The sequence below is a fragment of the Oryctolagus cuniculus genome, chromosome 12 (genome assembly GCF_051225735.1).
Source record: "Oryctolagus cuniculus isolate XC-2025 breed Fujian yellow rabbit chromosome 12, ASM5122573v1, whole genome shotgun sequence".
In the NCBI taxonomy this organism is placed as follows: domain Eukaryota; kingdom Metazoa; phylum Chordata; class Mammalia; order Lagomorpha; family Leporidae; genus Oryctolagus; species Oryctolagus cuniculus.
In genome coordinates, this window is record NC_142878.1 from 95,802,508 (window position 1) to 95,815,257 (window position 12,750).

General features: G+C 46.0%; 1 long non-coding RNA gene and 1 pseudogene across 4 annotated transcripts in view; one reads left to right on the forward strand and one right to left on the reverse strand.

Moving 5' to 3' along the window:
* LOC103346435 (NBPF family member NBPF3) overlaps positions 1-12,750 on the reverse strand; it is a 270,838-nt gene that overhangs the window by 154,908 nt on the left and 103,180 nt on the right. The gene's annotated exons all lie outside the window — the stretch shown is intronic.
* LOC127489482 (adenomatous polyposis coli protein 2-like) lies at positions 641-9,991 on the forward strand (annotated as a pseudogene).

Sequence of the window (12,750 nt, forward strand, 5' to 3'; positions counted from 1 at the left end):
GCCAGATAATGGATTTAAGTAAATGGATAAATGCTCTTCTTTAATCAGTGTGTAGGTTTTTTACCTTCTGGAATTCTAAGTTTGTTTTATTGCTTTGGCTTCCAGCTGCTGCCTTTTTCTTTGTTTATGGGCTGTTCTGCACAGTTTTATGATTTTTAAATTTATTTATTTGTGTATTCTGTCAGAAAAACACACTTGACATAGTATCCCTATTGTACAGAAAAACCCAAGAAATTAGAGTTTTATGATTAGAAAACTACAAGGAACACCTACCCTTATGATCAATGTGTCTGGAAAAGTGAAATTTAAGCCTTTTGTAGTAGAGAAGATTTTTAAGTCTCACAAACCAAGTTTGACTGTGATTTCCTTGTTAAAATAATTCAGAATTATAATTTGTAGTAGAGAAGATTTTTAAGTCTCACAAACCAAGTTTGACTGTGATTTCCTTGTTAAAATAATTCAGAATTATAAAGCAACTTGACCTGTTCTGGGTGCAACAAACCAGAAAAATCCAGTTCTTTTTGCAAAGCTCCATATCAGATCTGGAAACAAAATCTTTGTTTCTTAGTATTTTGGGAATTTTATTCATCAATTCCATTTCCTTTTGGTTTATATTTTAACTATGTTACATTTTGCCTTCATGCCGATAATACAATTCAGGTAATTGGATTAATTTTCCTTTTTAATCAGGGTTCAAGCATTTTAATTCTTCAATTCCAGGTATTTTTTTTTTTGGCTTCCAGCAGCTGCATATTTCTTTGTTTAGGGACTACTCCCAAATTTTTCCTTGTCTTAAATTTATTTGTATGCTTATTCATTTATTCTATGAAAAACAATACATTAGAAATAGTATCACTGTCGATACAAAGAAACACAACAAACTGTCATTTTATGATTAAAAAACTGCAGGAAACACCTACTCTTATGATCTACTTGTCTGGAAAAATTGAAATTTAAGCCCTCTGTAGAAGAGAACGTTTTATGTTTCTCTAAATTGAGATTAACTGAGGTTTTCTTCCCAAACTCATTCAGAATGCTCAAGCAATTTTCCCAGATTTGGGTGGCACAAACAAAAAGAATACAGTTCTTTTGTTAATCACCTCCATATCAGATCTGTCTAGAGCCTCTCTTTGTTTGGGTTTTTTGTTTTTGACAGAATAAATAAATGAACAAATGAATAAACAAATAAATTTAAAACCAGAAAAAATCTGGAGAACAGCCCATAAACAAAGGAAAATATTCTGCTGGTAGCCAAAACAATAAAACAAACCTAGAATTCCTGATTAAAACAACATCATTAACCCAGTACCTGAATTCCATCATCCAGCATGAAGCCGTAAGGTAACATAATAAAATTTATAAACCAAAATGAAATATAGCACATGAAAAAATGTAAAACAACCAAACCAAGATCAGTATCCAGATCTGATATGGAAATTTGAAACAAGAGAACTAGATTTCGCTGAGGTTTTTTTTGAATTTTATTTTAAAACGTATTTGAGAAACACAGAGACACACCACCACCACCCCTCCTACCTGCTGGTCCAGGCCCCCAAACGCCTACAAAGGCCGCCCAATCACCAGAGGGTCTGTTCCAGCCACACCTGACCCCGCCTCCACCCTCCCCCACCCAGGCAGGTGCTCCGCGACAACTGCCTGCAGAAGCTGCTGCAGCACCTGACCTCGCACAGCCTGACCATTGTGAGCAACGCGTGCTGCACACTCTGGAACCTGTCGGCCTGCAGCACGCGAGACCAGGAGCTGCTGTGGGACCTGGGCGCCGTGGGCATGCTGCACAACCTGGTGCACTCTGGGCACAAAATGATCGCCATGGGCAATGCCGCTGCGCTGCACAACCTGCTGGCCTACCAGCCCGCCAGGCACCAGGCAGCCGCCACGGCCATGTCCCCCGGCACCTGCGTGCCCATCCTCTATATGTGCAAGCAGCGGGCACTAGAGGCAGAGCTTGATGCCCGGCACCTGGCGCAGGCGCTCGGCCACCTGGAGAAGCAGGCCCTGGCCGAGGCGGAGGCCGAGGTTGCAGCCGCCGCCAAGAAGCCACTGCTGCCCCTGTGGCACCTGGACGGGCTGGCGCGGTACTACGCCTCCGACTGGGGCTGCTTCGAGGACGACCACGACGCGCCCTCCCTGGCCGCCACCACCGCGGAGCCCGCCAGCCCAGCCATGCTCTCCCTCTTCCTGGGCAGCCCCTTCCTGCAGGGCCAGGCACTGGCCGCACCCCGCCAGCCCGCCGCAGTCTGGAGCCCGAGAAGGAGGAGGGCAGCAAGGCTGTTGTGGCGGCCAAACCCAAACCAAGCTGGTGCTGGCGGTCCGCGGAGCGACCATCTGATGGAGGACATCTCGGCCTTGCACACCTCGTCTGACTACAGCTTCAGCCTCAGCTCCGAGGATCCCGGGCAGGAGGTGCGCAGGGGTGGGGTGGGGTGGGGAGGGCAGGCGCATCCCCTGCTGCTCAAGGCAGCTCATGCCAGCCTGTCCGACGACAGCCTCAACAGCAGCAGCAGCAGCGACGGCTACTGCCCGCGGGAGCACATGAGGACCTACCCGCTTGCCGCGCTGCCCAAGCACTGCAAGGAGCTCCTGGGCGGGCAGCCGCGGCCCGCTCGGCTCGACCGTGGGCCCACCCGGGACACCGCTGGCGCCAACGCCCGCGTGCACACCATCAAGCTGTCGCCCACCTATCAGAACGTACCTCTGCTGGAGGCCGCGGGCAGGGCAGGCACCAGGGATCCTGGCGGCCCCCAGGCGGCCCCCAGGGCCTGGAAGCAGCACTGGCTGCCGTCTGAGGGCCTGAGCAGGTGCCCGAGAAGCTGGGAGCTGGCTGGCCGGTCACGACCAACAGGGCGCTGCAGAGGCTGGTGGCGCAGGAGGGGCCCCTCTTGCTGACCCGCTGCAGCTCGCTGTCCTCGGCCGGACGCCCCACCCCCAGCGAGGCCAGAGACCTGGACAGCGACTCCTCCCTCGAGGGCCTGGAGGAGGCCAGCCCCAAAGAGGCGGAGTTCGACCGGGCGTAACACGGGCCAGGGGCCGCCTCCCTACCCATGGCCATCCAGGCCCACTGGCGGGGCCGCGGCTGGGGCCTGGGCATGGAGGACGCCACGCTGTCCAGCTCGTCGGAGAACTGTGTGCAGGAGACGCCGCTGGTGCTGAGCCGCTGCAGCTCCGTGAGCTCCCTGGGCAGCTTCGAGAGAGCCCAGCCATCGCCAGTTCCATCCCCAGTGACCCCTGAGGCAGACTGGGCAGCAGCATGGTGAGCCCCAGGGAGCTGACCGACAGCCTCGGGCAGACCATGCCGCCCGGTAGCAGCAAGATGCCGCCGGCCGCGGAGCTCGGCCAGCCCAAGGGCAGCCAGGTCAGCCTGCAGTGGGAGAGCTACGGGAAGCGCTTCCTGGACATCCCCAACTGCCGGCAGCCCTGCCGCCTGCCTTCTGAGCTGGACGCCTGCAGCATCCGCTTCACCGTGAAGAAGCTGGACGAGAACTTCTGCGCCTCCAGACGCAGTGCACTGGCCCTGCACAAGCACTACGTGCAGCAGGACCTGGAGCTGGGGCTGCTGCTGCCCACCTGCCCCGACCTCCGCACCAGCCACCATTGGTGAGAAGAGGCCGCCGGACGCCAGGAGGGGCCGGCACCCGCGGGCTCCCGCACCCGCACAGCCGCGGACCAGGAGCTGGAGCTGCTGTGCCAGTGCCTGGGGGCGGCCCTGCCCGTGCGGCTCTGCAAGGTGGCCTTGGCGCTGGTGCCCTGCCGCCGGGCACTGCCCATCCCCGTCTACATGCTGGTGCCCACCCGGGCCCAGGAGGACGACTCGTGCGCCGACTCGGCTGAGGGCACTCCGGTCAGCTTCTCCAGCGCCGCGTCCCTCAGCGAGGAGACCCTGCAAGGGCCCACCAGGGAGCAGCCCCAAGGCTGGCTGGACAGGCGGGAGCCCCCCGGCCTCGCGGCCCCAGCCAGCCAGATCTCCAGGAACCGGCTCAAGGCCGGGGGCGGCGGCCAGAGCCCGGAGCAGGGCCGGGGAACAGGCAGGAGCCGGACCGGGCTGGAGCTGCCCCTGGGCCGGCCCGCAAGTACCCACTTGGACCAGGCTGGGGGGAAGGGGGGAAGCAGTCCCTGTGCCTCAGGACGCCCACCAAGGAGGCCGTGTACTGCTTCTACGACTCTGAGGAGGCGCCCTCCTCTGCCGGGCCGCACCCGCGGCGACTGTCCACGATCCCGCGGGCCCTGAGGCGGGGTGGGAAGGAGGCCCGGGCCCCAGCCAAGGTGGCCTCTCAGGCCCAGCCGCCCCCCACCCCAGCCCAGCCCCGGCTGATCGCCAAGGAGACCCCCACCTTGCTATTCTCTGAGCTCTTCGGCCAGCTCGCTCAGCGAGCCCGAGCCCTGTGGGCAGCCGGCCAGGACAGCCACCTGGGAGACCCGGAGCCCACGGTCCCCCAGGCCCCGCGCCAGGGAGGCAGGGACCACAGCTCCCCCAGCCCGTGCTCAGAGGAGGAGCTCCTGCACTGCTGCATCGGCTCAGCCCTGCCCAGGCGCCGCAAGGCCCGGGCTTTGGGCAGGACTAGTGGCCAGCAGAGGCACCCCAGGACTGCCTCGAGGAGGTGGCCGGCTCAGACCAGGCCTCGGACCTGGACAGCGTCCAGTGGCGCACCATCCAGGAGGGTGCCAACTCCATCATCACGTGGCTGCACCAGGCGGCCTTCTCCAAGTCCGACTCACTCCTGTCCCTGGGGTCTGCTCTATCCACGGGCCCCTCCCTGCAGCTCTCCATGCACAGGAACAGGTGCCAGCCCAGGGCCGGGCCGGGGAGGGCAGTGCCCGGCGGCCAGCATTTCTCTGGTTTTTGCACCCAAAATTAGCCAAGATGCTTTACCATTCTGAATAATTTTAACCAGAAAACCAGTTAAACTCATTTTGGAGACACTAAAGTCCTTCTCTTCTAGAAACGGCTTAAATTTCACTTTTCCCAGACACATAGAGCATAAGGGTAGCTGTTCCTTATAGTTTTAGAATGATTAAAATCCAAATTATTGTGTTCTTTTGTATTAAGGGATACTATGTCTAATGTGTCTTGGTTTTTGATAGAATAAATAAGCAAATGAATAAACAAACAAGTAAATTTACAAACCAGAAAAACGTGTGAATAGCCCATAAACAAAGGAAAAAATGGCTGATGGAAGACAAAACAATAAAACTAACCCAGAATTCCAGAAGGTAGAATTCATGTGTCCTGATTCAAATGACCAGTTAATCAAATTACCAGGATTCCATTATCCAACATGAAGCCAAAATATAACATAATAAAATTATAAACCAAAATGAAATGTAATACATAAAATGTATACCAAAAAAAGAAAAAAAAAACCAAAGAGGTTGTCATTGGATCTGATATGGAGGTTATGACCAAGAGAAGTAATTATTCTGGTTTGTGCCACTGAAAACCAACCAAGTTGATTTACCATTCCAAAGCATTTTATCAAAAAAAAAAAAAAAAACACAGTCAAACCCATTTTGGAGAAATGTAAAATCCTCCTCTTCTACAAACGGCTTAAATTTCACTTTTCTTAGACATATAAATCATGTGGATAGGTGCTTCCTGTATGCTTCTAATCAAAAATTCCCATTTGTTGTGTGTTTTGTATTCTAAGGGATACTATATCATGTGTGTTGTTGTTTTTGAAAGGATAAATAAACAAATCAGTAAACAAATAGATTTAAAACCAGAAAAAATGTGGGTAAGAGCCCATAAACAAAGGACAAATCATCTGCTGGTAGCCAAAACAATAAAAAACCTAGAATTACAAAAGGTAAAATTCCTATTCCCTGATTGAAAAGACAATTTAACCAATCATAAGGATTCAGTTATCCAACAGGAAGCCAACATGTAGCAGAATAAAATTTATAAAACAAAATGAAATGCAATACATGAAATAAATGCAAGACAAAGCAGCTATAGCCAGATTGGATATGGAGGTTAGCAACAATAGCAGTGAACTTCCCTCATTTGTGGCACTGAAATCCACTGATGTTGCTTTAGCATTCTGAATGATTTTAACAAGAAAACCACAGTCAAACGTTTTGGAGAAATTAAAATACTTCTCTTCTAAAAAAGGCTTAGATTTCATTTTTCCCACACACGTAGAGTAGATGTTACCTGTAATATTCTAATCATAAAACTACAAATTGTGTTTTTTGTAACATAAGTTTACTATGTCAAATGTGTTGTTGTTTTTGTCAGAATGATAAATAGATAGATAGACAGATAGATAGATAGATAGATAGATAGGAATTAAATAGATTTCTTTTTTTTTTTTGACAGGCAGAGTGGACAGTGAGAGAGAGAGACAGAGAGAAAGGTCTTCCTTTGCCGTTGGTTCACCCTCCAATGGCCGCCATGGCCGGCGCACCGCGCTGATCCAAAGGCAGGAGCCAGGAGCCAGGTACTTATCCTGGTCTCCCATGGGGTGCAGGGACCAAGCACTTGGGCCATCCTCCACTGCACTCCTGGGCCACAGCAGAGAGCTGGACTGGAAGAGGGGCAACCGGGACAGAATCCAGCGCCCCAACTGGGACTAGAACCCAGTGTGCCAGCGCCACTAGGAGGAGGATTAGCCTAGTGAGCCGCGGCGCCTGCCAAAATACAGTTCTTGAAAACTCAGTGAAACTGACAAAACGTTTATCCACAGGAAACAGGGGGAAAAAAGAGACCAGACTCCAGTGACTTAACAACAGAAACGACAGCGAGGACATTACTACCAACCTTACCAAAATAATAATCAAAAAGCACTACGGAAAATCCACAGAGCCCTAACATCACACCAAATGCGAGGAACCCGAAACTGTCCTCCTAGACCAGGAAACGGATCAGCATTTTCGCCCTTGTTCCTCCAGTCCACAGTCTCAGAGGTCTAGAGCAGGGCGGCTGGGCCATCAAAAAGCAGACAGGAACGTGGGGCCATTCCGGGAGGAGACAGAGCCACCTCTGCTCTCGCACAGCACGACCGCGACGCCACTCGCACCGTCGGGACCCAGTGGGAAACCGCAACAGCCGCGCGTCACTCACCTCCCAGGGGGTCCGGTCTGCTGGCGGGACAGAGGCCCGCCAAGGCCGCTGCTTCCGGAAGGGGCTGAAGAAGAGAAACGCGCCTGGGAAACGGTGCGGCAGCCTCTCCTGATCCCGGCCTGGCCCTGGGGCCGCTGGGTCTCCCTCAGGCTCGGCCAGCAGCATCGCAGACAGCTACTCACGGCTCGTGCAGGCTCTCGGCAGGAGCGGACACGGCGCTGACTCCCACCTGAGCACCACTGGGCTGTAGGCGCCAGGCGTGTGGGTGCACTTCCGGGTCACAGCGCCAGGCGCAGGCACCGCCCTCTCTCTCTCTCTCTCTCTCTTTTTCTTTCTTGACAGCCAGAGTGGACAGTGAGAGAGAGAGAGAGAAAGGTCCAGAATTAAATAGATTTAAAACCAGAAAAAATGTAAGGAACAGCCTCTAAACAAAAAATCGTTTGCTGGAAGCCAAAACAATAAAACAAACCTAGAATTAAAGAAGGTAAAATATCTGTTTCCTCATTAAAAAATATTAAATCCAATGACCTGAATTCCATTATCTGGAATGAAGGCAAAATGTAATATACTAAAATTTATAACCCAAAATTAAAGAATATATGAAAAATGCAAAAAGAAACAAAGAGGCTGTAGCCAGAGGCTGTAGCTAGATCTGATACAGAGCTTTGCAACAAGCAAACCAGTTTTTTCTCGTTTGCGCCACCCAAAACTGGCCCAGTTGCTTTAGCATTCCAAATTATTTTAACAAGTAAACCACAATCATACTTGTTTTGTAGAAACTTAAAATGCTTCCCTTCTACAAAGGCTTAAATTTCACTTTTCTCAGACTCATGGATCATAAGGGTAGTTGTTCCCTGTAGTTTTCAAATCATAAAAAGACAATTTGTTGTGTTTTTGTATCATAAGCAATACAAAAGTCAAATGAGTTGTTTTTTTGACAGAATAAATAAATAAACAAATGAATAAACAAATTTTAAGTTAGAAAAAAGTGGGGAATAGCACATAAACAAAGAAAAATTGGAACTGGAAGGTAAAATTACTATGTACTGATTAAAAAAGGAAAATTAAGCTAAATACATGAATTTTGTTATCTAGCATGAAGCCAAATTGTAACATACTAAAATTTATAAACAAAAATCAAATGTGATTCATGAAAATAATGCAAAGCAAACAAACAAACCAACCAGCAAAGAGGTTGTAGCCAGATCTGGTATGGAGCTATGCAAAAAGAACCAGATGTTTCTGGTTTGTGCCACCTAAAACCTTCCACATTGCTTTAGCATTCCAGATGATTTTAACAAGAAAACTGCAGTCAAACTCATTTTAGAGAAATTTAAATTCCTTCTCTTCAACAAAATGCTTAAATTTCTCTGTTCTCAGACACAAAGTTCAAAAGAGTAGGTGTTCCATGTAGTTTTCTAATCATGAAACTCCTACTAGTTGTATTTTTGTTGTTTTTGACAGAATAAATGAATAAACAAATAAATATAAACAATATATAAGGTGGGGAACAGCCCATAAACAAAGGAAAAACATCTGCTGGAGCCAAAACAATAAAACAAACCTAGAATTCCATAAGATAAAATACGTGTGCCCTGATTTAAAAAATTATCTGATTACCAGAATTCCCTTATCCTGCATGAAGCCAAAATGTAACATAATAAAATTTTTAATCCAAAATGAAATGTAATACATGAAAAAATACAAAAAGATAAATAAATAAACAAACAGAGGCTGTAGCCAGAACTGATGTGCAGCATAGCAAAAAGAGATTCAGATTTTTCTGCTTTGGGCCACCAAAACCTGGAGAGGCTTCTTTAGCGTTCTGACTGATTTTAATAAGGAAACTGCAGTCAAATTCATTTTGCAGAAATTTAAATCCTTTTCTTCTTCAAAAGCCCTAAATCTCACTTTTCCCAGACACATATCATAAGGGTAGGTGTTCCCTGCACTTTTCAACTCACAAAATCAATATTTATTGAATTTGATTGTATCACAAGAGATACTATGTCAAATGTGTTGTTTTTGACAGAATAAATAATGAATAAACAAATAAATTTAAAACCAGAAAAAATATGGTTAACAGCCTGTAAACAAAGGAAAAGGCAGCTCCTTGAAGTCAAAACCAACAAACAAACCTAGGATTCCAGAAGGTAAAATACCTGAGTCCTGATAAAATAAAAAATCTATTTCCTGAATTCCATTATTGAGTATAAAGCCAAAATATAACATAATAATATTTATAAAAAAGTGAAAAATAATTCATGAAAAAATACAAAAAAAGAAACAAACTCATTTTGGAGAAGCTTTCAATATTTCTCTTCTACAAAAGGCTTAAATTTCACATTTCCCAGACAGATAGATCATAAGCGTAGGAGTTCCCTGTAGTTGTGTAATGATAAAACTCAAATTTTTTGGTATTTTTTTAATCATAAGGGATACTATATCAAATGTGTTTTGTTTGACAGAATCAATAAAAAACCAAATGAATAAACAAATAAATAAATTTACAAATGAGAAAAAATGTGGGGAACCTCCCATAAACAAAAAAGTGGCTGCTGGATGCCAAAACAATAAAACAAACATAGAATTCCATATTATAAAATGCCTATTATCTTATTATAAAAAGATTTATATGAATTTCTTCTCATCAATCCCCATTTTTTAAACACATTATGTGTTTTTCCTGTCATCAACAACACATTTGGCATGGTATTATTTACGATTCAAAAAAAAATCTAGCATCTGAAATATTAGTCTTAAAAAATATACAGAGAACACCTTAAATTCTGATATATGCATTAGGGAAAACTTAAATTTAAACTTTTTTCAGTGCAGAAGAACTTTTCGGGGATTAAACTGAGTTTGCCTCACATTTTCCTTTTTTCCTTTTAGGAAAATCAGGAAACCTAAGGGAACATTTCATTGGCTGGTTTTGGGTGATACAAGTGAATACAATGCAGTTCTGTTGCTATTAACACATTTAGAAACCAGGTAAAATTTTCTTTTTTTAAATTTCCTTTTATATTTTTATTTTATATTTTACATTTTACTTTGTATTTAAGAAATTTAGTTTATTTTTTTGGCCTTACTGCCAATAATTGAATTAATGTAATTGGATATGGAATTTTTTAAAAATCATACCTCATGCATTTCACCTCTGGAATTCCTCATTTTTTATTGTTTTGGCTTCCTGCTGTCTCACTTATCCTTTTGGCTATGTGTGATTCCATTCATGGTTTTCAGTTTATAAAATATATGAATCTATTTTTAACACAATAACGAAACTTTTGACCTGGTATACCATAAGATAAAAACACACCCCATATCTGAGCTGATATTCTTAGAAATGTATAGAGAACACCCACACTTCTGTTATAAGCATTTGGAAAAAGTTAAGCTTACGTCTTTTTCAGTACAGAAGCATTTCCCAGTTTGAAAGTGAGGTAGTCTCAGGTTTTCCTTTTTGGAAATCAAGAATGCTAGAATAACATTTCATTGACTAGTTTTGGATGGTACAAATTAGAAAAATCCACTTCTATTGATATTAAACATAAGTAGAAACAAGAGGATATTTTCTTTATATGGTTTTTCTTAAATTTTCACATGGTATATTTTATTTTGGATTTTTAAAAATTTTAGCTGATTATTCTCTTTGGCTTCAGGCCTGATGGAGGAATTCATGTAATTTGATATGTGCTCATCGTATTTCTTTAAATATCATGGCTCATGGATTTCACCTTTTGAATTCTTTTTCTTAATTATTGTTTTTGCTTCGTATTGACTCCCTTTATGTTTGGTTATGGAGTGTTCCCCTCATGGGTTCCTGTTTTTAAAATGTACTTATTTATTCAGTCATCAGCAACACATTTGATATAGTATACATTAAAATACAAAATAGCCAGCACCGCAGCTCAATAGGATAATCCTTCACCTGCGGTGCAGGCACATCAGATTCTAGTCCTGGTCGGGGCACCAGATTCCATCCCAGTTGCCCCTCTTCCAGGCCAGCTCTCTGCTGTGACCTGGGAGTGCAGTGAAGGATGGCCCAGGTGCTTGGGCCCTGCACCCCATGGGAGACCAGGAGAAGCACCTGGCTCCTGGCTTCAGCTCAGTGTTATGCGCCGGCCACAGGTCGCTGGCCACGGTGGCCATTGGGGGTGAACCAATGGCAAAAGGAAGACCTTTCTCTCTCTCTCTCTTTCTCATTATGCACTCTGCCTGTCAAAAAAAAAATAATACAGACAATACCTACATATCTGATATATGTATTTGGGAAATGTTAAATTTAAGTCTTTTTAAGTACAGAAGGATTTCATGCTTATTGAAAATGAGTTCAGCCGGCGCCTCAGCTCACTAGGCTAATCCTTTGCCTTGCGGCGCAGGCCCACTGGGTTCTAGTCCTGGTCGGGGCGCTGGATTCTGTCCCAGTTGCCCCTCTTCCAGTCCAGCTCTCTGCTGTGGCCCAGGAGTGCAGTGGAGGATGGCGCAAGTCCTTGGGCACTGCACCCCATGGGAGACCAGGATAAGTACCTGGCTCCTGCCATCGGATCAGCCCGGTGCGCTGGCCACAGCGCACTGGCCGCGGCGGCCATTGGAGGGTGAACCAACGGCAAAGGAAGGCCTTTCTCTCTGTCTCTCTCTCTCTCTCTCACTGTCCACTCTGCCCGTCAAAAGAAAATAAAAAATAAAAAAATAAAAAATATAAATAAATAAAATTAAAATAATCAGGAATGCTGCAGCAACACTTCATTAGCTGGTTTTGGGTGGTAAAAGCAAGAAAAATCCAATTCTGTTGCTACTAATCATGATTAACAGACCAGGCCATATTTTATTTCTTTTCTTCTTTTCAAAAATTTTTGTGTTGTATAAAGGAACGCCTCAGGGAAACTCACTTTCAATAACTGTGAAATCCTTCTGAACTGAAAAAGGCTTAAATTTAACTTTTCCCAAATACACATATCAGAAGTGACTATATTCTCTGTGTAATTCTTTTTTCTTTTTATTAATTAATTAATTTATTTATTTTTTATTTTTTGACAGGCAGAGTGGACAGTGAGAGAGAGACAGAGAGAAAGGTCTTCCTTTGCCGTTGGTTCACCCTCCAATGGCCGCCGTGGCCAGCGCACTGTGGCCGGCGCACCGGGCTGATCCGATGGCAGGAGCCCGGTACTTATCCTGGTCTCCCATGGGGTGCAGGGCCCAAGATCTTGGGCCATCCTCCACTGCACTCCTGGGCCACAGCAGAGAGCTGGACTGGAAGAGGGGCAACTGGGACAGAATCCAGCGCCCCGACCAGGACTAGAACCCAGTGGGCCTGCGCCGCAAGGCAAAGGATTAGCCTAGTGAGCCATGGCACCGGCTGAACTCATTTTCAATAAGCATGAAATCCTTCTGTACTTAAAAAGACTTAAATTTAACATTTCCCAAATACATATATCAGATATGTAGGTATTGTCTGTATTATTTTTTTTTTGACAGGCAGAGTGCATAATGAGAAAGAGAGAGAGAGAGAAAGGTCTTCCTTTTGCCATTGGTTCACCCCCAATGGCCGCCGTGGCCAGCGACCTGTGGCCGGCGCATAACACTGAGCTGAAGCCAGGAGCCAGGTGCTTCTCCTGGTCTCCCATGGGGTGCAGGGCCCAAGCACCTGGGCCATCCTTCACTGCACT